The sequence below is a fragment of the Pseudonaja textilis genome, chromosome 2, assembly GCF_049901715.1.
Source record: "Pseudonaja textilis isolate UNSWEBS1 chromosome 2, rPseTex1.2, whole genome shotgun sequence".
Taxonomy (NCBI): domain Eukaryota; kingdom Metazoa; phylum Chordata; class Lepidosauria; order Squamata; family Elapidae; genus Pseudonaja; species Pseudonaja textilis.
In genome coordinates, this window is record NC_141991.1 from 199,346,851 (window position 1) to 199,374,525 (window position 27,675).

At 36.1% G+C, this 27,675-nt stretch overlaps 1 protein-coding gene across 3 annotated transcripts in view; it reads left to right on the top strand.

Moving 5' to 3' along the window:
* The first annotated feature begins 20,403 nt into the window (after nt 1-20,403).
* The window catches only part of LRRC2 (leucine rich repeat containing 2), a 94,554-nt gene continuing 87,282 nt past the window's right edge, over nt 20,404-27,675 (top strand). Inside the window, exon 1 of one of the 3 annotated variants that reach the window (XM_087926841.1) lies at nt 20,404-20,510. The gene's annotated coding sequence lies outside the window, so the exon portion shown is untranslated. Of the gene's footprint in view, nt 20,553-27,675 lie in introns of all 3 variants that reach the window. The other 2 variants (XM_087926842.1, XM_026703916.2) reach the window with 2 other exon arrangements.

Here is a 27,675-nt window from a genome sequence, read left to right on the forward strand (position 1 = left end):
TGATTCCCAGTCCTCTTCGGCTGGGTTGAATGGTGCGGGTGGCGAATTATTTCTCACCATTTCTTTGGCTTCTTGGCTCTCTTCCTCACGTGCTTACAGTCTTTGTCCTCTCTATCCCACCTTCGTCGCCAGTGTTCTATTGACAGAACAAGATAGACTCGAGACCGGAGTTGAGTTCATCTCTTTATTTAACTGTCTGCAACTTCAACTAAACTCGAGCCCCGGCAGCCTCTTTTATAGCGGCTGTTCGCGGCTCGCAACCAATGGCATTATTTTAAACCTCTCGCTGTTTGGGCGGCCAATCATAAACTGTTGTTAACCACCAATTGCTAGGCGGTAGAGATTGTCCAATCGGAACGTAGTATTATGAGTATGCAAATGTCTGTATACAACATGTATATACTCAGAGACTTCTCTAAACTAGTAAAAAGACAATCTGTGTATTAATTTGTTATTGGTACTTCATCCACTTTTTAAAAAGTTCAACAGTGCCCTCCTCCATACACTACTGACTTAAATCAAACCTAATGAGGACTAAAATACACCTGTTGTCCACCATTGCCTCATCACATTTTCAAAATATAAGGCATAGTGTTAGACTACATGAGATATTGCCTTGCCAGAATTGAACTGCTTGCTTAGTGGAAAACTAAGCTTCTTAAGGAGTCCCTGCTCTCTGAAGTAAGGATAATAATGACAAGATAGCAGGTCTTCTTGGTGATACCACCCACATTTTGGATGTACGTACATGTTCATAAAGGTCTGTCACTGATAGCTTTGATAAGATATTTAAAAACAGCTTCATTTTATCAGACTTTCAACCTTAGCTAAGCTAAGCTATCTTCCAAGGAGAGATTATTTATTGTTGATTTACAATAGTTTTATAATGTGGATCTACTTTATTGTTGTATTACCATTTTGAGTTGTTGTAACTTATCCAGAGTCTTTTGAACTAGATCGATATAAAAATGTTTTTAAAAACCTAAATGAAAAGTGGGTGTAAATAAAATCTGTGGAGTTCATGGTAGTAGTATCTTGAGTCTTCATGTCTAGTGCTATAAGTAACTACATTGCAATCCTTAGGTACTCAACTTTCCTGAACCTGTGATGTTTGGAATCAACTTTATGTCAATAGTTTTCTGCCAAGGAAAAAGTGCTAGGCTGTAAGTTCAGCTTCCCACTTAATAATAGAACTGTTTCATGCAAGATCTCCTGCTGAGAAGATCCAGCCCTTGACAGATAATCAGTGGCTCCCAGAGGTAGGTCACATTATTTCACAGAAGCAGACAAGAGGCTTAAGGAGGCAACAGGAGAGTTTTAAGGATACAATTTCCAGTTCATATTTTTACAGGCCAATGCCTTTCATATGGATGGAAGATTGAAATGGCATTTGTGTCCACCCAGCAACCAATCTGAAGGATCCAATTCAATCATGAAGTGGTCTTCATGTGGTCTTTTTTTAAGCTTACTAGCTTATTTATTCACTTCCCACATTTCATTTCCCATAAATTTATAAGCATATGTTGCTTAATGTCAAAACAAGTACGAGCAAAATCCCCATAGAGGAACCATATTATATCTGATCTGGATTGATATAGATTTAACCCCCAGCTTTTAATGTATGCTGGGCTGAGAGACATCCTAGAGCAAGATCAAACAGAACTCCTCAGGTTAGGACCACCTGGCCAGCCAACATTCAAAGTTACAACAGCACTGAACACGTGGTACTTACAGTAGAAGTGCTCCTCAAAATTCTGGCCATTAAAGCACCCCATGGTCACATAATTGTGGTTTTGGTGCTTGGAAACTGGCTCGCACAATGGTTGTAGCATCTTGTGGTCACACAATTGCCATTTGTGACTTTCCCCGCTGGCTTTTCATAAGCAAAATCAATGGGGAAGCTGGCAGGGAAAGTCACAAGTTGCCTCCTTAAGTCATTTCCATCCATTATTCTTTTTTGGATTCCATTTCGGAGTCAGTCCATCTGTCCACACTCCCTAGAACCCTCCTATATCTGTTGCTGGCCTTTCTGCAGTCCCCAAAGATTCACTGATACTCCCTAGCACACATTTGTGGTACATCCTCACTTCCTTGTGATGTTCACACACCCTCTCACAATCCCACCTAGAACTCATTGTTGATTGTTAGTATCCTTATTACAGGGCAATTTAATTTTATTCATTTGGGGAAGAATGGGTGTATTGCGTGCCATTAGTAAGAAATAACATATCTACTAAGTGTTAATTATACTGTAGAATTCACTACCATCAGATGTAATTATCAATCTATATTCATAATTTTAAAAAGAAAGAACTGGACAACTTCATGACTGTAAATCTTGATGACCTTATATCAGAGGAACAACAGTAGAAGTTGTCTCTTCTCTTGCTTTGTGAGTTTTCTAGATTTATCAATTTGGCATTGAGATACAGAAATTCTGGATTACTTAGTGAGGTCTTTTGTCTAATCTAATAAGCATCTTCTTATTATCCTATGAAAGGAACTAGCAGATGTTTTGCTAAACAAGTTCAGTGTTTCTAGTAAAAATATTGCTAGGATTTCTTCTTTGGATATAGTGCTGCCTATTGCACACATTAGTTCAAATTCCAACAGAAACCTCTAAAGTGAATATTGCAGTTGTCTGAGCGAAAATAAACCTCAAACCATATCTTTGCTTTAACATTAACAAAGAATGAACTTGCCGTTTACAGAAAGGTAATTTTTTTTAATATATAGAAAATTTTCTTTAGGCAGGAAAATGCATTCTGGGATATCCCTTTGTGTTCTTATCTTGGTTTTGGAAAAGAGAGATGTGCAAAGTAACAAGCTTTCTTTCCTCCAAAATACATTGACAACAGGGTTTTTCCCCCTCAGAATTTTGTGTATAGCTATCTCTCATTTTTATGTTGAATAAGTCTAACCCCCATTCAGACTTTTTGAAATCCATGATTTTTAGAACTATGGGATGGTTTTGAAATTTATTTTAAATAGCGAAATGCAAAGGTAAGTAGCACTAGCAAGAGAAAAATGTGGATTAACTGTGGTTTTACAGTAAAGAAGAAAAACCTAGGTATATTATGGTGATTCTTAGAAGTATAGCAAGTGTGAAGTTACCAAAATAGAATGACTGAAGAAGTGGCAACATCCTTTATTCGTTTTTAGCCTTGTTAATCTTCTCAAGATCAGTAAGAGAGGGTAAATGTAGTTTGGGCCATTAACAAAGTATGAAGTTCAAAAAGATTCTGCATTTGAAAGAGCCACATCCATCCCTTTGACACCCCCATCCCCCACTTCCTCTAACATTATTGTATCTTCTTTCTTTTCTAGTTGCTTTCAGGTTCAAGCTATTCAGAATGTAATTGTTCTGCTCAAATCACGAAATGAGTTGCAGTGTGGATAAACCTCTGGATTTTTGTCAGAGGTCCATAACTTCATTGTACATCCCACCCTCCTCCCCAATTTCTAGGCAATTCTGTCTGTGAATATTTTTTCTGAGGCTGCATGAGATAGTGGACACCTGGGTTTCTGCAGGGCCACCTTCTCACATACTGTAATGCCTAACCAGTGTTATTTTCCATAACATTTATCAGATCTTATTTGGATTTATTATAAATATGGGCTTATTGGTCCTGTGAAAATGCATCTGTCTTTCAGAAAGTCAGTTTAAGAGATAACAGCTTTTGTCTTGGATGCATTCTGCAACAAGGGATCTTATGTGAATTTTTTTTATCATTTTTATTCTATTTATTACCCCAAGACCTGTGTAGAAGTGCTATATAGCTATTGTCCTAACTGGGCAATTGTCCTGCGACTGGTCTCTCCCACTGCAGTTTACATATCTGTTTCTGCAATGTTACCACTTTTACAAATCCCTCCCTGATGAGGGGAGAAGATACCCTTTTATCCATTCCCTTTCAGGATTGGCAGCACTAGGTTCCATGGAGATGATTATTAACTGCTATCTATGGACCAAGGCCAATTGTGAAAAATCCAGAAACCCATTGTAGTGTGTTCATTTTCTATGCAGTGGCTACCTCTAATTAGTAGGTTATGATCTGTACTTCTTGGTCTGTTGTGCCTGCACTGCCATTCCCTCATAACACCATTCAGGACAGAGCCCAGCTGTTGATTGCTGTCTTCTCTTTCACCCATTTCCCTTTCTTGTGCCTTTTACCCTGCCAGCTAGACTAATTTTGAACAGGAATTTAGCATCCTTCAGAAGAGGATGCACCCATGTTCATCATCAATTCCAGACAACTACAAGACTTTCTGGTATTTTTCTTCTTCTCAAACTAATCACTATTGTTTTACTTATTCACTCACACTCTGATTCAGTCTGCATTCATTGTTTGTGCAGTAAAAAACAACAACACCCCACATATTTCTTTCATGTTGCTCATTCACTTTTATATTCAGCCCATAGCCATTCATTCAACTCTCATTCAATCTTTATACCTTTTTGTTTACTACATTTCTTAAATACCTCATTCCTAGTGCATTTAATTGACTTTTATGTTTTTCTTGACATGTCCAATTTTCATATAATAGTGTATCAAGCCATGAACTTTACCTTCTGTTTTGCTACTTAGAACAACCATGTAGTTTTTCTCAAAACTTGTACTTGGTTCTTTGACTGTCACTATTCACTGGAAAGTAACAGCAATAGTTGTTATGACACAGTGGTTAGAATGCAGTATTGCAGGTGAAAGGCTAGTTGTCACCTGCTCAAAGTGATGACTCAGCTTTCCATCCTTCCGAGGTTGGTAAAATGAGGGCCCAGATTGTTGGGGGCAATATGCTGACTCTGTAAACTGCTTAGAGAGGGCTGTAAAACATTATGAAGCAGTATAATAGTCTAAGTGCTATTGCTATTGCTAATAGTCACTAACTTAAAGATTCCTACATTCCTATGAATGATCAACAATCTTTGCCAGGTTATTTTCCGATAGGATGGCAAAAAATGTCAAATGCATCATAGGACAAAATTGCAGGCAATTACCACAACATAGCAACCAGTTTCATGACTTCATTATTTTAATTAGATTTTATTCAATTTATACTTTAGAACCTTTTAGCCTTGAATCTCAGATGAACATGTAGCCCTTTCATGCTACGTCTTAATATTTTTTCCCAAATCTTTCTTACTCAAACTTACAGTTATTTTTCAATTATTGATTATTGATCACTTGAAGTGTAAACTTAAAAAAACCACTGTATATCTTAATGAGAAAGCATTAAGGACAAAACAGAATAGAAAATTTAAGAATTTGTACTGTATTTAAAATATGAATATTATATTTTTTGTATCAGCTAAATGTTTATCAGGTTTGTCCTTTTAGTTGTAAAACTAATGGCAGCAACTTTTTAGTTATTCTGAATGTCATTTGGAATATTTTTAAAATGAAGGTGAAGAATATATGCTCCAGATAAATGAGCCATCATTATCTTATTTCTATGGAATATAGGTCACAATATTGGAAAGGAGCTACATTTTACATTAAGCATTTATATTATTAGAATTTGTCATTCCTTTAAAAATGACAGTTTTATTTATTTTGCTTTATAGAATGTTGTTAAGCTTGCTGTCTTTAATAATTTATCAAATAAAGTATGTCTAGAATGTAATACATTCATATAGCTTATATAGGTACATATAAGACTCACCCTTTTCCCACCAAGCAAAAGCCTTATTTATTTTTTTTACAATTCATTATCTTACTGAATAAAACTTTATGTTGATTCATTTTTCTTTTGCATTTTTTCTTTAGTTTTTACAGTGCCCCAATTAAAATTGTATTAGTCTGAAATCAGGTAAAATTAAATTGATTTTTTTCCAATGAAATACATTTTTACATTAAACTTTCTTTTTCAATGGCATATAATGAACATTGAGAAAATGGATATATCGATCATTCTCTTTATCTGCAGTGAACAAATATTCCAGTTTACAGACTACAATATTTAATCTGAAAATAATTCTGTTTGAATGATTGTTGGCAAGTTTCTTCTTTGAACTGTCAGGCACTATTTTAGGAAATCATCAGTTTCGGTTTAAAATTAAAATGTTTAAGTATAGGTATAAGGTAAGATTGTCTTCTAATATCTCATTGTGGTTGTCACAAGAAATTGTTTTTAGAAGACAAATGGTAGTTAAACAAAACTGGTTAATAAGCCAAAGTATTTATTTATTTTTCTCTCAAGGAGAATTTATGTTAAAAACAAGAGAGGATTTAGAATTGGGAGGTAACATGCGTCATTTGTTTTCTTATGTTCAGTTAATGGAAAGATTTAAATTTGATAAGAAGTAAAATAGTAAGATTGATGTATTTGATATTTAATATGTGTGTGTATTAAGATATTTTCAAAGCCTTCATACCAGAGTTCCTTGTGTAGTTATATGACCATGGAGAGTTGCAATTCTTCTTCCTTTCATTTCAAGGGAAACATGCTTCATAGAATCATAAAACTGGAAGATATTATAGAGACATACACTATCCTGCTTCATGCAGAATCCACTAGACCAGCATTCCCTAAAGCTGGGTAATTCTGTGATATGTGGACCAGCTCCCAGAATTCATCAACCAATATGACCTTTGTTTAGGATTCTGGGAGCTGTACCCCATACATCTCAATGTTGCCCAGGTTGGGAAATGTTACTTTATAATATCTCTGGCAGGTGACCTAATGATCTGTTTGAAAACTTCTAGTAAAGGAGAATTCAGCATTTCCTGAGGAAATTCGTTCCACTGGCTGACAGCCTGTCATTTTTAAGATTTCCTGTATCTGACTTACCTTCCTGTATCTGACTTACCTGTATCTGACTTACCTTCTTCTGCAGTATGCCAAAATCCACTGTTCTGAAGTCCAGCATAAACTCTCTCAGTCCCTCCTTCCCCGGATAATATACATTCAAAAATAACAATTTTCCCAAAATGCCAGTCACTTCCTCAACCAACTTTTAGTGAGAATTAGATCCAGGATAACAACTCCCTTTGTTCTTTCTTTTGCCTTCTGACAAAAGAAATTATTAACAAGAGAGGACAAAGATTTGTTGAACCTCTGATTGTTGACAGAGATTCCCAGCTACTATAAGATAATTGAACCTCTCATTATCACAGTCATATGCCTCTTTGAAAGATTGGCTATCTGATGCAAAAATGCTTCATCTGTATCTTTGACTTGCCCAAGTCTCACATAGGACTCTCCCCTTTTATTCTTACACAAACCCGGAAAACGATATTGGTAATTCAGTCCCTTAATTTCTATGCAACTTTATTTTTTATTTATGTACAGTCCAACAGTCTTTTGTGTCTGCTCCTTTGGAATAAATTGTAGTCTTTGACCCTATGTAACAATCATGAGTGTCAGTACTCATGTACCGAAACATCAAATTTCAGGAATGCCTATCGCATATGATGAATTAGTATCACTAGCACTACCTGTTTATTGCCCATGCTCTGTGCATAGATGTATTAATATTAGTATTTGATATTTTGAATGGTACTCTGTTTTAGATTCTTTCAAAACTCTGAGTCCACAGCCTAGTCTCCTCCGTCTCCCTTTTTATTCTGCTTTCTTAGCCTCTTTGTTCTAGTTTAATTATCTTCGGATGAGCCTGGTGAATCAGCTATCAAATACTTCCTTCCTAGTCTTTGAAATATGTGGCTCATCCCTTCCCAGGATTTCTTTATAAAAGACGGAAGTTTTCCTTTCCTTGCATAGAATCACCTTTTTAAAAATAGGATGGTACAAATCTGAAGGCAGGAAATTTTTTTTCAGATTCAGGTTCCTACTTTTGCATTTCCATAGACTCCTTGGTTAGAGCTAAAACCAAATTAGAGAAAAATTTCAGGGTTTAACAGTGGTAAAATAAAAACAGTAAAATGCACATTAACATTTGAGATGATTTTTTTTTTAAAAAAATTGGAAATAGACCCTAGAATTGATCTTTCTCTTTTATACACATATGAATATCATTTTCTCTCAGCTTTCTACTTACAGTTCGATAGCCATTATATTACCAAAAGACTACAGATTACCAGTAGTTTTGTTTATAATTTCAGAAATATCTCATAATATTATTCGTTCATTTTTGGTTATTGCTGGGAATAAGGAAGTATCATTTACAGTTCTTGGTGATTAATGGAGAGTCTTAAGGAACAACTTGCTGCAACAAATCCAACATTTAGTGCCAGTCCAAGGGGATTTTTCCCCCTCTTATTACTTTTTCTCTTGTTAATTATTTTAAACTTATTGTTTTATTTTTGTGTAAATCATGTAGTGAAATCGGTAGTTCTTATGTAGAGACTTTCTTTATATTTTCATCCTCTGTGATGGATTCCATTGTTTCTGCTTGTAATTACTTTTGAAATTGCTTCTGTAGCTCTCACCCTTCTTTTTATTGCCAAAAACAATATATTTAATGGAAAGCACGTTTATAGAGCCTGTTATTGATATGACAAACACTTCAGCACTATCAGTGACATGCTGAGAAGCAGCCTTTCACTAAATCTACTCTCTTTCTTCTTTTCCTTGTTTGGAAGGCTGATTTGTATAGAAACACACATCACCAAATAGCTAATCAAACTGAATGTCTGAACTATTTTTGTTTGAAGATCCTCCTCTGAAGGTAATGCCATCATCCTGTTCCCTAATTGTGATACAAACACGCCCCGGCAGCTATTTTTGAATGCCTTAATCATGATGTTGCCATCACCTCATCCCCACAGTTGAAACATTTTAATGTTGTTTTGATTATTCCAGCTTCAAAGTTGGAACTGTTCCATTTCTCCTCCTGCCACAATTTTTGCTATTAATGTATACTAATACAGGTAGCCCTTGATTTACACCAGTGATCATTCAAAGTTATAACGGCACTGAAAAATGGGACTCATGTCCGTTTTTCAGAATTATGACCTTTGCCGCATCCCCATGATCATGTGATCAAACTTCAAATGATTGGCAACTGGTTCATATTTATAGCCTTTGCTGTGTCTCATGGTCATGTGATCACCTTTTGCAACCTTCCAACAAGCAAAGTCAATGGGGAAGCCAAATTCACCTAACAAACAGGCTACTAATTGATCAACTGCAGTGGGTTACTTAACAACTGTGGCAAGAAAAGTCATAAAATGGAGCAAAACTCACTTAACAACAGAAATTTTGGACTCAATTGTGGTCATAAGTTGAGGACTACCTGTAAAATGTTTTTTCACTTTGAAAATTTAAGACATAAGGACTTCAACTCCCAGAATTCCACAGCCAGCCCTGCTAGCTTTGGAATTCTAGGATTTGAGGGTCCACATATCTTAAAGTTGCCAAGGTTGCAACACATTGTTCTAATAGATTCTGGCAATAGGGTTTCTGATGCAATTGGGCTAGAGTCTGTCCAGTTCACCTTGGCCACTTTTGCTGCCATGGACATGTCCTATTTTGCCTCTTGGAGCTGCCCTTTGGGCTTAGTCTCCAGGAGAGACCAAACAGTTGAATTCTGAAAAGGCAACTGGCTAACAAATATTAAACCAATGCTTTCCAAAGTGCTTGTTAAGTCTTATGCTGACTTATTATAAATACAAGTTTAGTCTTCTTTGAAGCAGCCCTGCAGAGACAGTCAGAGCTTTTTACAAAAGTCAAAAGTTAAACTGAGAATGCCTGCTGTGTGTTGCTCATTCCATCATCATAAGATGTGTTACATATTTTTCTCTGCTTCTTTCAACAAAAGTTTTCAGGTGGCTATACTTCTCATTAAGCATAGGAGGAGGCAGAATCATTTTTCCCATATCATCCTGGCTCCATGATCAGAATGGAAGACAGGATTGAACAAGCTGTCCATTTCTGTCAATCCCTTCAAGCTTGTTAAGCTTCAAGCAAGTTTGCTCGTTATTTATTGCTACCTCTATTGCTATTCCACACTCTTTATGTGAAACCTGATGCTAGGTTTAGATCCAGGCTTAGCATTCTTTCAAAACAGTGTTAGACCTACATTCAGTAATAATCAAGCTGACAGGACACAGGTATGGGGTGCTCCACACCTATGATCTGTTAATCCAGCATTTAGCAAGAGGCACCCATCTATGCTTGCTCAACCTTATCCCACCACACATTAAGGACAGGGATTGGTTGCTCTTTTCCTGCCAGTAGATGAAGCTTGGTAGAGGGAAAATGAAGCTGAGTGGATTTGTCAGCCATCTTCTTAACTTGCCCTTCCAGTTAAAAGTAAGGATAGTATCCATCACTGCACTTGTTATTGTTACAAAATAGGCAATGGGGTAGCAATTTTCTCCCAGCTCAGGTGTTGGTGAAGAGCAGTTTTACACTGCTATTTGATATTTCCCATAATGAAATTATGAAAAAATGAGGGATTTTGTGAATTCAAGAATTCCATTAATATGCTCCTGAGTGCAAAATTTCTATCCAGTTGCAATGCATTGGAGTTTTCTAATGGACAGGTGGTAAATATATTACCTTTGACATGTGTCTGGGGGGTAGGATGACACTTCTAAGTAGTTGTATCCCTTCTTTTCAAGGTTTCAGCACAAGACAATATCTTACTACTGTATATCCAGTTGGTTAGAGTTTCTGAGTCCTCAACCTGTCTCTAGAAAAAAATTAGACAGAGGCTTTGATTTCCATGCCCTAGAGCCAGCTATTCAAAGAAATTGATGAACGATCTCCAAGGATAGCTTTGCAGTTGTTCAGATTTATGCGTTACAAACATTTAAAAAAGAAACCTACTTTAAAATAAGACTGTCCTATCTTCAGATATGAAAAGTTTATTTGAGGAGAAAGGAAAAAAACAAGAGGTTGTAATAAAGATAAAGAGATAATCCCAGATATAATCAATCTAAGTCAGTGGTGGGATTCAGCCAGTTCTCACCAGTTCAGGAGAACTGGTTGTTAAACTTCCTGAGCTGTTCGGTGAACTGGTTGTTGGAAGAAATCATGAAGGCAGAGAACTGGTTGTTAAATTATTTGAATCCCACCACTGATCTAAGCTCATTTGTTATATGTTTATTGAATGCAGTCTTGAATTTCAGAGTATATGCAGAATTTTGCATAAGAGAATGGTCCTCATATAATACATTAGAAACAACCAGAGAGCAACTTTGCATATTTATAAGAATAAGGTCAATGAAACCCAGGGTTTTACTGGAGGAATATTTACAATTTTCTATTCATTTGAATCATTTCTGGTTTTCATTGAAACATGTTAGCTTGCCAAATAAAATACTGTTTGAAGAAAAAGAAATCCCATAAAGCTTAAATGCATGTTTGGGAGCAAAAGATCTGGCCCTTCTGAATTTTCAACATAGTGTCATCTTAATAAGGACTCTCAGGCCCAGTGTTGTTCTGCTGTGTTTTAAAATAAAAGGGATTTGTTACAATTATACCTTCCATTCCTTCATGTTGTTAAAGTATCAGGCCTGATACCTTCCCTCCTGCCCATTTTATTTGATTTTAATGGGTTAGTATGGCAATTAGGTCAATAAGGCTGAATGGTGGTGATGGGCTCCAGATGAGCCCCTAAACTTCATAGTGGACTTTAAACCTGTATTTTCATATCTTTATTTGTTCTTCTAATCCAGGGGTCCTCAAACTTGGCAACTTAAAGTTGCCAAGTTTGGAGACCTCTGTTCTAATCACTGCACCGCACTGATCTTTCTGACTTGGGTGGTATTCATGTGCAGCTTTACTGTGGAATAAACCTTATTAAACTGAATGGGCCTTGTGAAAGTTCCAGCTCACATTCATTTATTTCTCAGCTGGTTTTCCTAGCTTTCTATTGAGGCAGCTTTTCTGGAAATTGTGCTTACTGTAGCAAGTTGCTCTGAAATGCAAAACTAGAAAAATCATACGATCCCCTGAATTAAGTTCTTAATCAGAAGGATTGAATTAAACATCTGTGTAAACTATAGTTAGAAAGTTTAGTCAATTTATACTAATGTGGGTCGGCCCCCATCCCGCTGATATGGAATCCTTTGTCACATGTGAATAATACAGGTAAAGATATTCTTCAGCCAGCAGATGGCACTGTTAACCTCACTGTTACTATCGTAACCATTTTGCAAAGTTATTTTCAAAAGAAAAATTCCAGGAGAGGGATATAATTCCAATGGTCTTATATTGGTATATACTTTGACAACAACTGTGAGGGAAAAGCTTTGTTCTGAATATTTATTGCATACATACCTCACTCATTCCTTGGTATCAATAGCTAGTAGTCTGACCATCTGCTTTATTCCACCATCTGAACTAGAGGAAAAGGGCAGAAAAGATCATACCTGAAAAGCAGTTTAAGAAGTTGATTTCTTGTTTCTAAAAGAGTTTAAAGGCAGTAATAATTAAATGCTGGATATATTACAGCAGCATGTAAGGAGGCAGTCAGTGTACTCTATACTAGAACAATACATTGGCAGTTCCTTCTAAATCCAAGATTAGATTTTGAAATACCTGGAATCATTAACTGGATACCTTTGGAGATTGCCAAAGTGAGGAAAACTGTGTCAGAGGACTAGCACACAGGAACAAATTTATGTTCATCGGTTTGGGGATGGAGGCTATCTTTGGGAAATGCTAATTTTCTTCTTAAAGATGCAGTGGAAAACCTGGGTGAATGTTTGGCAACTCTGCTATTTGTCATGCTTCCTCCTCTCTGATCCAATCTCTTAAACTCAATTTAGTGGCCAAAATGTTGGACTCAAGATCAATGGTTGAATCACTGACAGTAGTTAAAAGTAGTCTACAACTGGTATTATATCATATTTTATTTACAAATGTTGATATGATAAGGCAAAATTTGGGGGCAGAGGTTCAGGGCTCCTCTGAAAAGAATGAACAGGAAGACCACTGAAATATTAAGGAGTGGGCTTTTCACCTCTTTTAATTGGCAAGATGATGTGCATTTTCCAAAAGAGAGAAAGGGACACAGACTTCAAAGTTTAGCATTTCATATTGCTCAATTACACTACGGAGACATTGAAACCCTAGGAAAAGGTTAATAATAATTACTGCTGAGACACTGTGGAATTTTTTGCTATTGGAATGGAAATGAAAGCTTTTAGAGTATTACCATTAGTTGTCACCAGGGACAAGGCTCATTTTGAAAATGCAAAATATTCCCAGTGCAATATGAAAGATTTGTCTGGGATACGTATCAAGTAAGCTGAAAAACAACTAAAATGCATTGTGGTCAGAATCAGATGGAGTCAGAGTCTTCTGGGTAGTTAAGGAAGCTTCAATGTTCAGAATTAAAAAAAAAACCTTTATAAAGGAAGAAATAAACATGCTTGTGAAAACATGAAAATATATTTCTAAAATAATAACAGAACAAAAGCTCTTTTGCTTTTGGGTTTCAAGCATCCATGCCTATAAATCTCCCTTCAGGCATTTTAATAAAAAAACATGCCCTTTCCCTTGTGTTGACTTGTTCATTTTGATTCATCCGACTACTTACCAAAGCTGAGCTAACTAAAGCCAAGATTTTCTGGGAGCAGTTGCAGCTTTTTAATTGATTTAACTGAAAGATAGTGTTAGGAATATAAGTCACCTAACAGGTATTTGGGTTGACAATATATAAACCAGGATAAACATTTTAATACTGTCTCTTTAAGAAAATGCAAAAACTGTAGTTGGGTGTGGTTTCTCAAATGGCCATAAGAGCCAGAAACCTGGGTTGTTTAGTCTTAGTCTCAGAAGAGAGTGTGTCTCAGTGAGTCTGTTTTTCCTTCTTTGGAGAGTATTGTCGTTCTTGTATTGACTGGTATTCCTGGATTTGATGTAAATCTGTTACTGAACTGTTTTTGACACTGGATTTTGTTATTGGATTATCCCTGGACTAAAAACTGACTGATCTTACCTGTGAAGACTTTGGACTGCTTGTTTTTGAACTTTGCTTAAACCTTTCTGGAAGTAAAAACCTACATTTACTGAACAGTGTATCTGTGTGCTGTGTGTATATTATTCAAACACTACTCTCAATACATCTCCCTGTATATGCTCATTCTCCTAATGGGGAATTACCTCAACAGATAGCTTTCCTAAAACTTGTCTGTTCCAGATATACTGGGGTCGAACCTGTTGGTCTGCTAAATTCTGATACAACTTGGTGGACTTCAGTTGGGGATGGGTTGAGAAGTGATTTGTTAATGGTTTTCTTAGACATTTTGTGCCTTTGAATGTTAAGGGATTTCCAGTACTTTGCAGATGGAAAATAATTCTGATCTGAGGAAAGACAAGTCTATGGAAAGTCATTCTAGAGAGACCTCTATGTATGAAGGTGTTAGATATCTGAGTGTCCGTTCTTATCAGACAGCAGTAAATAGTTTGGTTGGATTGTTGTACATCTCAGAAAAGCTAAAGTGATTGAGAATTTTCAAAGAAGTTCAAATTTAACTGAAAGCAAATTGAAAAAGAATACTTATCATGGCTAGGAGAAAATCTGATATAAATAATTATCTCCATGCATAAGAGGATGTTGTCCATTGATTTGAGGAAAATATATGCTTTTGAAGTCATTTTTAAAAATAACACATAGCACTGGGAAATACTTCCCATGACAACTGAGTGTGCTGATTAGGTGGTAGGATAGGAAATGTGAAAATGAAAAATAGGGAGTATCTGACAGTATTATGGTGGAGTATATGGAAAAGAACTTTCCAACACAGCATTTGTTTATGGTCCTGCTTGTTTTCTCTATTCCTGATGTTCTGGCTTGAATACCTTCCTTGTGCATCCCAAGCACCAATATTCATTCAATAGGAATGTATTGGCAAGCTTGGAGAAGGATTCTAACATTCTCAAAAATATATTTAAAAAACTCTTTAAAGGAAGCAATTTATAAGGAGGGCAGAAAACTTCCAAAACTGCCCAGTTGATTGATTACTTAATAATGAAGTGTAGGGGTGGTGAGTTGTATAATGGAGAAGAGATTCAGTGCTTAGATGTCTTTTGGCTGCATCTTTGAATATCAAATTTCCCTAGAAGAATCTGGCTGCCAACGAAGTCGATTGTTTTAGGCTAATGGAGAAAGGCTTGCTTTTGCATTACTAGTTGAAATCATCTGTATGTGACTCTAACCAGTTATCCTCCTGAAAACATAATCAGTGCTATTACCTCTTCCCTCTCTCCCCCCCAATTTTTTATTTTTAACAACAAACAAAAACGAACACAAACATAAACACAAAAACATAAAACCATCTTTCCATTGTACAGTGTGTCAGTCGGCACATATCTTCTTGTGCACAATATTAACAGTCTTTCCTTCTAAATACATTATTAAAATTCATATTATATAAATATACATATTATATTAAACTCCTTATTAGACTTTAATTATAAATTGCATCATCCTTTTTTAGCAAATCTCAATTTTTACATATCTCAATTCAAAATACCATTCATTTCATTAAAATCAATTATAACATATTACATTGTCTTATCTTTACTGTATTATTATATTTATATTATATTTTATTTCCCTATTTTCTTATTTAACCATTGATAAAATAAATCCCAAATTTTTATACTACTCTTTGTCTTCTTGCTCTCTAATTGCTAATGACCATTTACTCATTTCTGCACATTCCATTATTTTCTTAATCACCTCCTCTTCTATCGGAATTTTTTCACTTTTCCAATTTTTGGCAAATATAATTCTAGCTGCATTTGCTGTCAAAACATTTATAATCAAATATGTCAATTCTTTACTGTATCCTTCAGGTAAGATACCCAATAAAAATATCTCTGGTTTCAAGTCTATATGCTATTTTGTCATTTTTTCCAAACTTGTATGAATTTTAGTCCAGTATCTAGTCACACATAGTCACACACATCCACGGCATGTGATAGTATGATCCAAGTATCTGATATACATTTCCAACATTTCTTCGATTTATTCTTAAACATTCCTTGCTATCCTTGCCAGGGGTAGATGCTACCTGTAAAACATCTTGTACAAGTTCTCTTTATATGCTGTTGACATTGTTATTTTATAATTTCAAGACCATAATTTCTGCCATCTTTCTAAGTCTATCCCATATCCAAAGTTTTTCCCCAGGCAATCATTGTATCTTTAACTTGTTCTTCTTCTAATTTTACTCCAAGTAAATATCTATATAATTTTTTAATCACCTTCTCATCAGTACCTGTCAAAATTCCATCTAATTCAGTTAATTCATTATAAAATCCTTCAATTCGCTATTACCTCTTTCCTCTTCTGTGTAGGCTTGAGAATAATTTTTAATTATTTGGAATATGGAGCCCTTATTTTACAGTGCTCCTAATAACAAAGTTATTCTTTTTCTTTTTTCTGTTTTCTTTTAATACTTTTTATTAAACATTTTCCAGAAATTTATAACATATCAACATTTTCAACAACATTACAGCATCATCAATAGTCATATTCATATGTTAGTTACTGTGTTACTTTTGTGTCTATTGTCTAACCAGCTGTATCAGGCATCCCAGACCAGATAATACTCTGTTCCACCTCTGTCTTTTAGCTCTAAGGTCAGCCTGTCCATCTCCATGCAGTCCAAGATCTTTCTTATCACTGTCCCCTCAGTTGGTATATTATCCTTTTCTTTTTATTATTTTATTATTTTTATTATCCGTTTCCTTTTCTTTTCAAAGTAAATATGCTAACATAAAATTTAGATCTGGAGACCAATAGCAATAATGATAGCACTTAGACATATACTGCTTCATAGTACTTTACAGCCCCCTCTAGGCAATTTACAGAGTCAGCATATTGCCCCTAAAATTTTGGGTCCTCATTTTACCAATCTTGGAAGGATGGAAGGCAGAGTCAACCTTGAGCCAATGAGTTTCAAATTGTCAAACTGCTGGCAGTCAGCAGTCAGCGGAATTAGCCTGCAATTCTAACCACTGCGCCACCACAGCTGACTCCTGCTGAATCATACCAAGGTTCTGGCTAGGCTAGCATATTGTTTCTGCAGGATAAGTTTCTGGGCATTGAAAAACAGCACATGTGGTCAATTCCCTTTTCTGGTACTCAGGTACATGCTGCTTTTGCTTTTGATGTTACATTCAGCCACCAAAAGGAGTTATTGTAGGATGAATATCACATTTCACTGTTGCTCAAGCTTCTAATTTTTCCAAATCTGTTGAGTTTTTTTTTCAGTTTCTCATTTTGATGAATCTACTAGTTGTTGGACTTGAGAATGTTTTCTTAAAATAAAGTTCTTACTAAAGTTTCAGTGCATGTTTCCCCAAATATCTCTTTCTGTTTTTTTGCCTATTTCAATCTTTTTTTTTTTTTGCAATTTTCCCCAAGATAATGCTACACATGTTGTACATTATTAGTTGTATATATTTCCAGGGTATTCCAATCATCTGACTGAAATACTCTCCAATTCTATAATTTGGCTTAAAACAAACACATAGTAGTGAAAAATAAAAACAAAAGACATATGAAATAGTTGTGCACTCAGGACGTCAAATATTCTAAAACACATTATTAAAATGGTTGCTCATCTGGATAAATAGTCCTAATAGCCCTTTTCCTGAGGCGTGGTGAAATAACGCATAAGTGCTGTTTTATATTAACTCTTCATTAATATATCAAAAAGAAGAGTACAGGTTTTACTCCCCCCCACCAAAGTTACATTTAAAATGGGAAAAATATCCTGGTTTCATTACACACAGTATAATTGAGGCAGACTTTTTGGAGAGTTGTCTAAACATTCTTTGGGAAGACTCATTTTATATTCTGAACTATCTTCTTTTCAAAGAAATATGTACTTTGATTAGCAAACTATATTGCAAAATTTGGAATAATGCCAATTTGAAATGATAACCAAACTTAGGGTTTGTTGCAAACTTGTTGGGTTTGGATTCAAATGTGAATTAAATGAATGTTCCTCTACTCCTAACAATAACACTCCTAAACATTTATTCTCAGTAGATGTGAATGGTTTTTAAAGACATATGAGGTAGTGTCTATCACTATATTTTGCAACCCAAACCCATAGTTTAAAATGTGCAAAAGAAAAAAGAAAAGAAAAGGAAACAATACCTCACATCCTTTATTCCTTATCAGTTAGCTTCCCTGGATGACCTCAGATTCTGCTATTATGAGAGGGAGAAAAACATCCCCCTACTCACTTTCACTCTATGTAATTTTATAAAATATAATTTCATCCTTTTCTGAAGCAGCCCAGCCTTTTGCAGGATTGCTTCTCAATTTCCCACCTATATGACAGTTAACACAAGAAAAGTTTTCTGATAATACAGTGTCAGAGGGGTGATATTCTGCCATGTTATATTTTTATACTGTGATCTGGATGCTGTGGTATCTGACATAATGAACCTTACCAATTTTTGTTTTGTTACATCTCCCAAAGGATAAGGAACGGTCAATTGAATTGACTTAAATTTGCCACTGAGACCAGCAATTTGTAGCAAGGTTTCGTAACCTTTATTTATGTTATTTAGGTGCAGCATGTCCATCTTACCCCGATTCCCCTTTTTCTGCAGATGACACGGCAGTGGTGGGGCTTATCCGGGATGACCATGAAGATTCTTACAGGGAGGAGGTGAAGGCTTTGGTAGACCAGTGCAATAAAAATAACTTGGTTTTGAATGTCAACAAAACAAAGGAGATCATTGTTGATTTTAGCTCCAGCAAAGTCATACTCCACTTTGTATCAAGGCTGCAGCTGTGGAGGTGATCAACAGTATTAAGTAGTATCTGGGGGTGCAGATCAGTGGTGGGATTCAATTTTTTTTTTACTACTGCTTCTGTGGGCATGGCTTGGTGGGCATAGCAGGGGAAGGATACTGTAAAATCTCCAGCCAGAGGTTGGATTTGCCGGTCCTCTGAACTCTCTGAACTACTCAACTACTCAAATTTTTTAAAGTGATTTCCTTTCTATTTTTTAAACCTGTAATTTAAATTGGTAAAGATTTCTATTGGCCTAGTGGAACTATTTCTCTGGTGCAGGAAAGGAGACATGGGGACCTAATTAGGATTACAATTGCAATTGCACTGAAAGGTACAACACTGAAAAAGTGACTTATGACCATTTTTCACAGTTATGACCGTTGACACGTTCCCATGCTCATGTGCTCAAAATTTGGACACTTGGCAATTGGCTCATATTTATGACAGTTGCCATATCCCAGGGTCATGTGATCACATTTTGCAATCTTCTCACAAGCAAAGTCAATGGGGAACCCAAATTCACTTAACAACTAATTTAACAACTGCAATGATTCAATTAACAACTGTGGCAAGAAAGGTTGTAAAATGGGGCAAACCTCATTAGACAACTATGTCACTTAGCCACATAATTTTTGGGCTCAGTTGTGGTTATAAATTGAGGACTATCTGTATGTTGAGGTGAGACACAATGACTGCTTCGACATCACCTACTGAGATTCCATAGCTGAAGTTGGACTTGAACCCAAGCCTCCCAGATTCAATTCAACACTGTAGCCATAGTGGTTCTGCGTAGTAAAAGCAAAAATGGTTTCTCTTTTTGTCTTTTGCAAATCACAGATCACTGATCTATAAACAAACCAAAGCCTTCTCCAATTGCCTTCTGTTTGCAGCCTTAGTAAATTGTTTACTTGAACAGACCTTTAACCACATGGATTCCTGGCACCTCTTCTCCACATAGATTGCAATGCAGCTACCTCAGAGATGAAGTTCTGCCAGGAAAGACTAGCTGGATCTGTTCCTTCAAAGTTCTTTGAGACTATATCAGGAAGGTCAGAAGATCAACCTTTCTCTTGAAACATGTGCCTGTCTAGCTGGAGTGTCTTGTAGATGGGGATTTGGGCTCTGCAATGTCCCTCCCATCAGTCAATATAAAAGTAAACAGCCTGGTTTCACTTTTCTGCCATACAGAGAATACTATATCTAGTGCTTCCAAATAATTTTATTTTATTTTATTTAAATTTTATTGGTTTTTAAAAACAAACATAAACAAACAAAACATAAAAACATCAAGCTATCTTCCATAGGTGTACATACAGTGTGCCAGTTGGTTTACAAATTGTTTTGTGCTTCCATTTCGTAGTCTTCAATTACAATTACATTACATATAATCTCATATTGTCAATCAAAAATTAAATACCTTAGTATCATTATTAATCAATCATTTGACTATACTTTTATTCATTCATGTTTTACAAGATAACCATAATTTACTTAATTTATTTTATAACAGTTCATAATTTTAAATTATGTTAGATAAGACTAATGTTATTTCTATCGCTCTAGTGGAAGTATCAGGCTTATCATATTCAAAGTACTATTCTGTTCTCCAAGTGAAGCTGAGGAGTGTTGATATTCTGTCATGCCATTCTATGTCCGTGGCTGCTTTCAAGCTACAGATCAAGTTAGCACATTACAAATATAGAACATTAGCAAATCTGGAAAGCAACATTAGCATCCTGGCAAGTTTAAACAAATAGAGATGTTGAACTGACCAACAGCTATGTTTCTGTAAACAAGCTCAGAGTTTTTCAATATACTTACTGCACAGGTACGTTGAAGAGCTACGCACAAAAGTGACCCTTAGGTGCAGGTAAGTGCATGTTGGGATAATGACTGAAAATAGGAAACGTGAAACCTGTGGGAATCATATATATGAAATGTCTTAATTGCTGCTAGATCTGGTTGGCTCCTGCCAAAATATAGATGTGTTTGGGTGCAAGGAAAAAAGAGAAGCAACATAAATACCCTAACATCACTCAGATTATTATGAATTTTGAAGCATGTAATGTTTCTGATGGGTAGCTTAAAAGGCTCACACTCCTCAACAGTTTCATCTGAGAGTAAATTGATATATAGTGTATTAAGTGTGGTTTTATCAAGTGTTGCTACTAATTCTGCAGTTTCCAGTCAAGTAACAAAGATGATACTGCTGTATCTCTTAGATACCTAAGTTGGAGCCACAAGATTTATTGTCAAAAATATACTTTGAAAGAAGAACTATTTATTTTTTTGTGTCAGAATGTTGAGGGATATTTAACAAGTTGTAGAGTATCTGCTTCTCAAGTCTATTTCAACCAAATATTTTTACATGAAAGAAAAAAAATAAAAACCTTTACAAAATATTGCATGAGATCATCAAATTATCAGCTAGTTCCTTTCACTTATAAATGTTAGTTGAAAACATGTACTAAACTTTCATGAAATAAATATTAAGAGTGGAAGGAGACATGGGGCTTAATGGCTATTATGATGAGCATATCTTGTGAATACCAGTTGCTGGAATATAACAATAGCGCTATTGACCTCAGTGTGTGTGTGTGTGTGTGTGTGTGTATTTATTTCATATTGACATCTTCTTGGTCTGAATAAGAAACAAGATAACAGATTAGCTGGATCTGTGATCTGATCCACCGTAACATGTTTGCAGTAGTTTATTTCTCCCTTTATACAAAATGGATATGAAAAAGAATGATTCTTGTGTTATACAATGATTTTCTTGTAAAGATATACTGCACGAGTCAAAAAGAGGGCTGTGAAAATATTTATAGACCCTGCACATCCTGGACATAAACTGTTTCAACTCCTTCTCTCAAAACGATGCTATAGAGCACTGCACACCAGAACAACTAGACACAAGAACAACTTTTCCCCCAAAAGCCATCGCACTGCTAAACAAATAATTTCCTCAACACTGTTCAACTATTTACAAAGTCTGCATTACTATTACTGCTAATCTCCTCATCACTCCCTTCCCACTTGTGACTGTATGACTGTAACTTTGTCGTTTGTATCCTTACGAGGTATATTAACTGTTTCCTAGTATGATTTGATTGCTTATTGTACCCTATGACTATCATTAAGTGTTGTACCTTATGATTCTTGACTCTTGACAAATGTATCTTTTCTTTTATGTATACTGAGAGCATTTGCACCAAGACAAATTCCTTTTATGGCCAATCACACTTGGCCAATAAAGAATTCTATCCTATTCTGTGCAGATCTTTCTACTGATTCAAAGTTTTGTTTGAAAAAAAAAAGAGATGGGAGAGATGGGAAGGATCATGCAGTCATATGCAAAATTAAAGCTGTGATATACACTTCAAAATTCATAAAAGGTATTTCCTCTCCCAACAAAATTGCATTTTCAGCACCTACAACGTGTTGTGCCAGCCTTGAACCTTTAACACATTTGGAAGGCCCTGTTAAACTGTCTGCAGCAGGGGTCTCCAACCTTGGCAACTTTAAAACTTGTGGACTTCAACTCCCAGAATTCCTCAGTGAGCAAAGCTGGCTGAGGAATTCTGGGAGTTGAAGTCTACAAGTCTTAAAGTTGCCAAAGTTGGATACCCCTGGTCTGCAGGCAGTGGTGGGATTCAACCGGTATAACAACTGGTTCACTGAGTATGTGCTTTGTGCATGCAGCATTTGAAAATCACCCATTTTCAGCTCTAAAACATATCTTCTACTGCAGCTCTGGTGAGTAAAACAGCGAGGCGTGGCAATCCACTGAGCCATGTGAATCAATTGGGCTGCAAAATATGGAAATATAGGACAGATTAAGTCAGGGGTGGGTGGGAGAGGCCAACTGATCACTGGAATCACTGGTTTTGCCTGAACCAGACTGAACCAGTAGCAGCCCACCCCTGTCTGCAGGACTATGAACTGCTGTGGTCTATGTACTCAGTTAGGATAAATGGCATCAGAGAAAATATTCAGAAACAAATACGATCATCTGGATTCAACACTGAACTTGAATGGAACAAGCTTAGCCCCAACCTATGACATTTGAAGCATATATCTTGGTCCAAGGGGATGACTGCTATTTGATTATAACTCTAGGAAGTAGAGTTTGCTTATTGTAATCAGTATCATTAAAAGGCTGATGCTGGCTGTCATGCAAGTTTTTATTTATTTATTTATTTGTCAAACAAGTATCAGATAACAGGTATAAGTATAAGCATGGTTATGAATACATGAAATGAGTGTGAATAAAAAAGAAACAATAGGACAGGGACGGTAGGTACGCTCGTGCACTTATGCATGCCCCCTACAGACCTTTTAGGAAAGGGGTGAGATCAATAGTAGACAGTCTAAGGTTAAAATTTTTAGGGTTTGGGGAAGAAACCAGAGTCAGGTAGAGTATTCCAAACATTGACCACTCTGTTGCTGAAGTCGTATTTCCTGCAATCAAGTTTGGTGTGGTTTACCTTGAATTTGTATCTATTGTGTGCTCTTGTATTGTTGTGGTTGAAGCTGTAGTTGCACTTGTCCATCATCAGTCTCTGTTACAAGACAAAGAACCACTCTGCCTTGAGAACCAGGAGTCAATGGTGGTCAAAGTTATGGGCTATGTGCTCTCACTTTCCTTATATCACAATCTTTTAAACTGAAGAATTTTCCCTCAGAATCAGCATCAGGAACTGAATCATGTACTTAATTTTTCAAATCTTAATAGATGTGCCAGGTTTTATTGTGTACTAGGTCCTTTTTGATATTCTCTGTTGTGAGGTTATGGGTTTCCTTCTCATTCCTAAAGCTGAACCCTAACCAGTGGTAGAGTGAAACATGTTTCATTCCTATGCTAATAGAAAAAAGTCTAGTGCAGGGGTGTGGAACTAGGGCAACTTTACGATCTGTGGACTTTCACCCAGAATTCCCCAGTCAGCCATGCTGGCTCAGGAATTCTGGGAGTTGAAGTCCACAGGTGATAAAGTTGCCATAGATCCCCTCCCTGATGTAGTGTAAAAGCAGAGAAAAAGCATCTTTTCAGAATCAGATACCCACAGTTGATCCCAGAGCAGAAACATGCAGCCTGTACATGGGTCCCAGCCTATTCTTAACCTTCAAGTCTATCTGCATCCATTCTTTTGCCATAGGAATAGGGAAATTCAGAATTAAATAGGTAAACATGCCAGCATGTCAAACAGGTACTGTATTCTTTATAGTTTCATAATATCTTACCAGAAATGAGATTGGCACTTGCTGTCTAACTTCTGCTCCAATGAAGCATAACCACTGTTGTTTGCCAGAGGATACTTGCTTGGCCAGTACTGTAGTTTTTAATCTGACACTTGTCACATGCTGCATCGTGATAATTTCAGAAGGGCCAACTGGCCTTTGGAAAACTTCAACTTCTGACCTGGCTGCTTGCTCTAATCAAGTGTTTACTTGAGTGTAGGCCAAGCTGCTCTCAGATTATACATATTGGTATTAAACTTTGGTCATCAAAGTTTTCGTCAATAACATTAAAACTCTTCAGTTATCTCACAGAAGGCAGAATCCTTTTCCAGAAGATGATTGCCAGTTCATGGAGAAGAAGAAGAGATGGGAATCTGTCATTTTAAAATCCCTCAGCCCAGTGGCAAAGATATTACAGTAATGCTGAAAGAGCAAGAGGGATACAAGAAAGCCACTCATATCAACCACTGTTTAATCCATAATTAGAGATATTAATTAGCACCTCTGTGAGGAGTTTAGACTTGACAGTACAAAGACTGCAGCTCTCAAGTGAACCTTAATGATGAGATAATTTTCTTTCATGAATCCTGAAATATCTCGCTGGAAATTCGGCATTAGTGGCACTGATACTTAGTACCTCACCAGGGACAGCAAGCTGTGGATAAAATTAGGAATTAACTCTGTATCTCCTCTTTGCCTTTCATTCTGCCTGCTCTTTGTCTTGAGATTTCTAATCTCAGGCTCTTTGTTACCAAGGTCTGCATGTGTCTGCTTATGCACACACACACTCATTCACAGTCTCTCTCACACACAGAGACACACAAACACATACACATATGTGTCTACAGAGCCCACAGATTTATTTCCTGATAGGATGTAGCTGGCTTTGCCTATCTTCACTATTTCTTTAAATAAATATTTTTTTATATTATCAATCTACTTCACTAAACCTTAGGCTACTTAGACTAGTCAAATTCATCACCATATTAATACCTCTGAATATTTATTTCCTTATATTTGGAGGTGCAATGCTATGATCTATCTACTGAGAAGACTTGGGTTTTACAGTATGGTAATCTAGAACAGCACTTTATTAGAGTTATAATTATGCTAAGTTAGACTTGGAAGATCAACTTTGAGAAAGTTAATTGTGCACAAGTTTCATTATTCAAAAAGAACACCAGCCTCTGCATCAAATGCTGAATTAACTAGGTAGGCTTCCTACTGTATTAATAAATTGAGGAAAATATGTGAACTGCAAAAAGCTTACAAAAAGAAAAAGGAATAATATCAAGAACAATCAGTATAATACACATTCTGTTTCTGAAGTCCTTAACAGCACATCATCCTGGGAATAGAAATATTTTTGATGTGACACCTGGTAGCTGTCTGTTGAATAAAACACCATTTTAAATTGAGCAATTATGAAAATGGTAGCAGCTCCTTTGAAAATGTGTATATTCTCTGGTTTTCATAAGCTTTAAAAAGCAGAAAAGGGTTTTGCAAAAGCAATGACTTTCACAGTTGATGCACTGACTCATTTCTTGCATAAATCTGTTGAAACTGTTAGAGGGAATAAATCTATCTCATTGTGTTAAACAGGAGAGCATTGATTGAGGCTTGGTAAATTTTTCATGTGTAAACAGCCTTTGCTAACACTAAAATTACCCCTTACTGTAAACTCCACATACACACCTTTGTCATTCATGGTGCCATTATAGGTTCTTCTTCTTTGTTTTTTATAGTCTTAGACTCTATCTTTTCAGTTTGGAAGCTTTGCTTTCTTTGTAGATACTGTGAATAGACCAAATTTCATAATCTCTCATGACAAATAAATTACAGAGACATACAATACTACAATCAGGCATTACCTAAGATAAATATGCCATGACCTAAACAGATGTCCTCTAAAAAAAGTGATATTTGCCAACAAGCTTTGCATGGCTATACTTTAAGCTACATAGAGACTATGGCTAATTGTTCTTCTATTCAAAATACAAGTGGTAGGAAAAAAAAACATCAAAAGGAAGAGGTAATACATTTCTGGCTTACTAACAATTTCTTCCACACCACCAAAAGCGAGACCCCCCCAAAATTCATCCAGATGTTCCTTGTACTGACAAGATCTTCCTTTGCTACAAGAGAGCTGGTTGATTATTTATGAGCACTAATGAAAATGATAAATTGTAAAACAGTCAGAGGGCAGTTGATAAAACAGGATTAAGGATTTCTAGCAGGAAGCGCCCCTGCCCATAACTTCATTTACACCAATAAGAATGTATAATGCTTAGGCACGCAGAAGAATTGCTCAGTGTTATGGGAAGGCCCTTCTATTTTTCCACATTGTGGTGTAATAATTTCTCTTTAGGAAGTGATATATGATGTATATTTCTTGAGGAAATCTCTGCTATACCTCTTTATATGCTATAGTCTCTGTTATATGGAAACCATTCTCACAAACCACAAAGTTGATAAAAAAAAATAACTCTAGCAAAAGCAAAGGAAGCAGTGAGAATGTCCTCTTAACGGAAGTATGACAGAATCCATGGGTTGAGTATATGTATTCAAAAAAGTCTACATTATCCCCAGCCAATGGCACTTCAGAAGAAGCACAATTCTATTTCAGAACAATTTTTTTAATTTTAAAAATATCCTCTATGTCTGTAACTATGATCATTCATCTATGGCCCTTCTCTAGCTATAATAACAATAAACCACAATAAGGAAATGATCAAACAAAAGGAACATTGTGATAAACAACGTCAACCATAGTCGGCTCTCTAGCATGCTTATAGTCAGCCTGGGTATTGGTTCCAGATCTTGATGTGCAGTGTCATTTTTTTCTTAATGCTTTATGAAAGTATCAGCTTTGTGTTGACTTTCCTATTATAAGGGAAATATATCTGAATCTGCAGTGCAACTTTAGAGAAGTCTCTGGTTGTCTGCTATTTTTGATACAATGACTTTTTTAGGTAGCCATTGTATTGAAAATCATATCCTTCTCCTTTGGGAAATAACACTGAAACAGTTAAACACAGAAGTCACAGGGTGCATACTTCAGGTCCTACCTACCAAAAATGCCACCCAACAGACTCAGGAAGCAGATCACAGCACCACCCCTCTGGAGCAGCATATTCCCAGACATCTGCATTGCTCCCATTCAGTCCATGCTTAAAAGGTCCCCATGGAACCTTGTTTTAAGCTGGCTGGTGAGCCTGTTATGTCTCTCTGTCTCTTTCCCCCTCCCTCTCTCCTTCTCCCTTTCCCTCCCTTCCTCTTCCCTGTGTGTGTGTGTGTGTGTGTGTGTGTGTGTGTGTGTGTGTGTGTAGAGATGTTACCTGGAATCTTTCTTCTTCAGAATAGACATCATTCTGTTCTTTGTTTTAGTGGTTCTTAAGTTTTTTTATGTTATTTGCTACCTAAAGACTTTATGGAGCTTTCTAAATTTAATGAATACCAGTTGGGGAAAAAAGGTTGCTCATTTTAGTGTCTTCTTAGGATACTTCAAAATATATTTCCCACTTATTTTTCTAGTTATATATTATACCACTGCATAATATTTTGCTTGGATGCATGTCTAGAATAATAAATTGCCAATTGTCTCTAGCTAGGAGTTGACATCTTTGTCAATAAACAATCTCTGCAAATATTAGGCTTAATGCTGTAATGTGTTTATCCCTTTATGATATTGTTATGAGCTCATAGATACTTTATACTATAACAAGCATAAAATAAACAATGAAAGCATAAGTGAA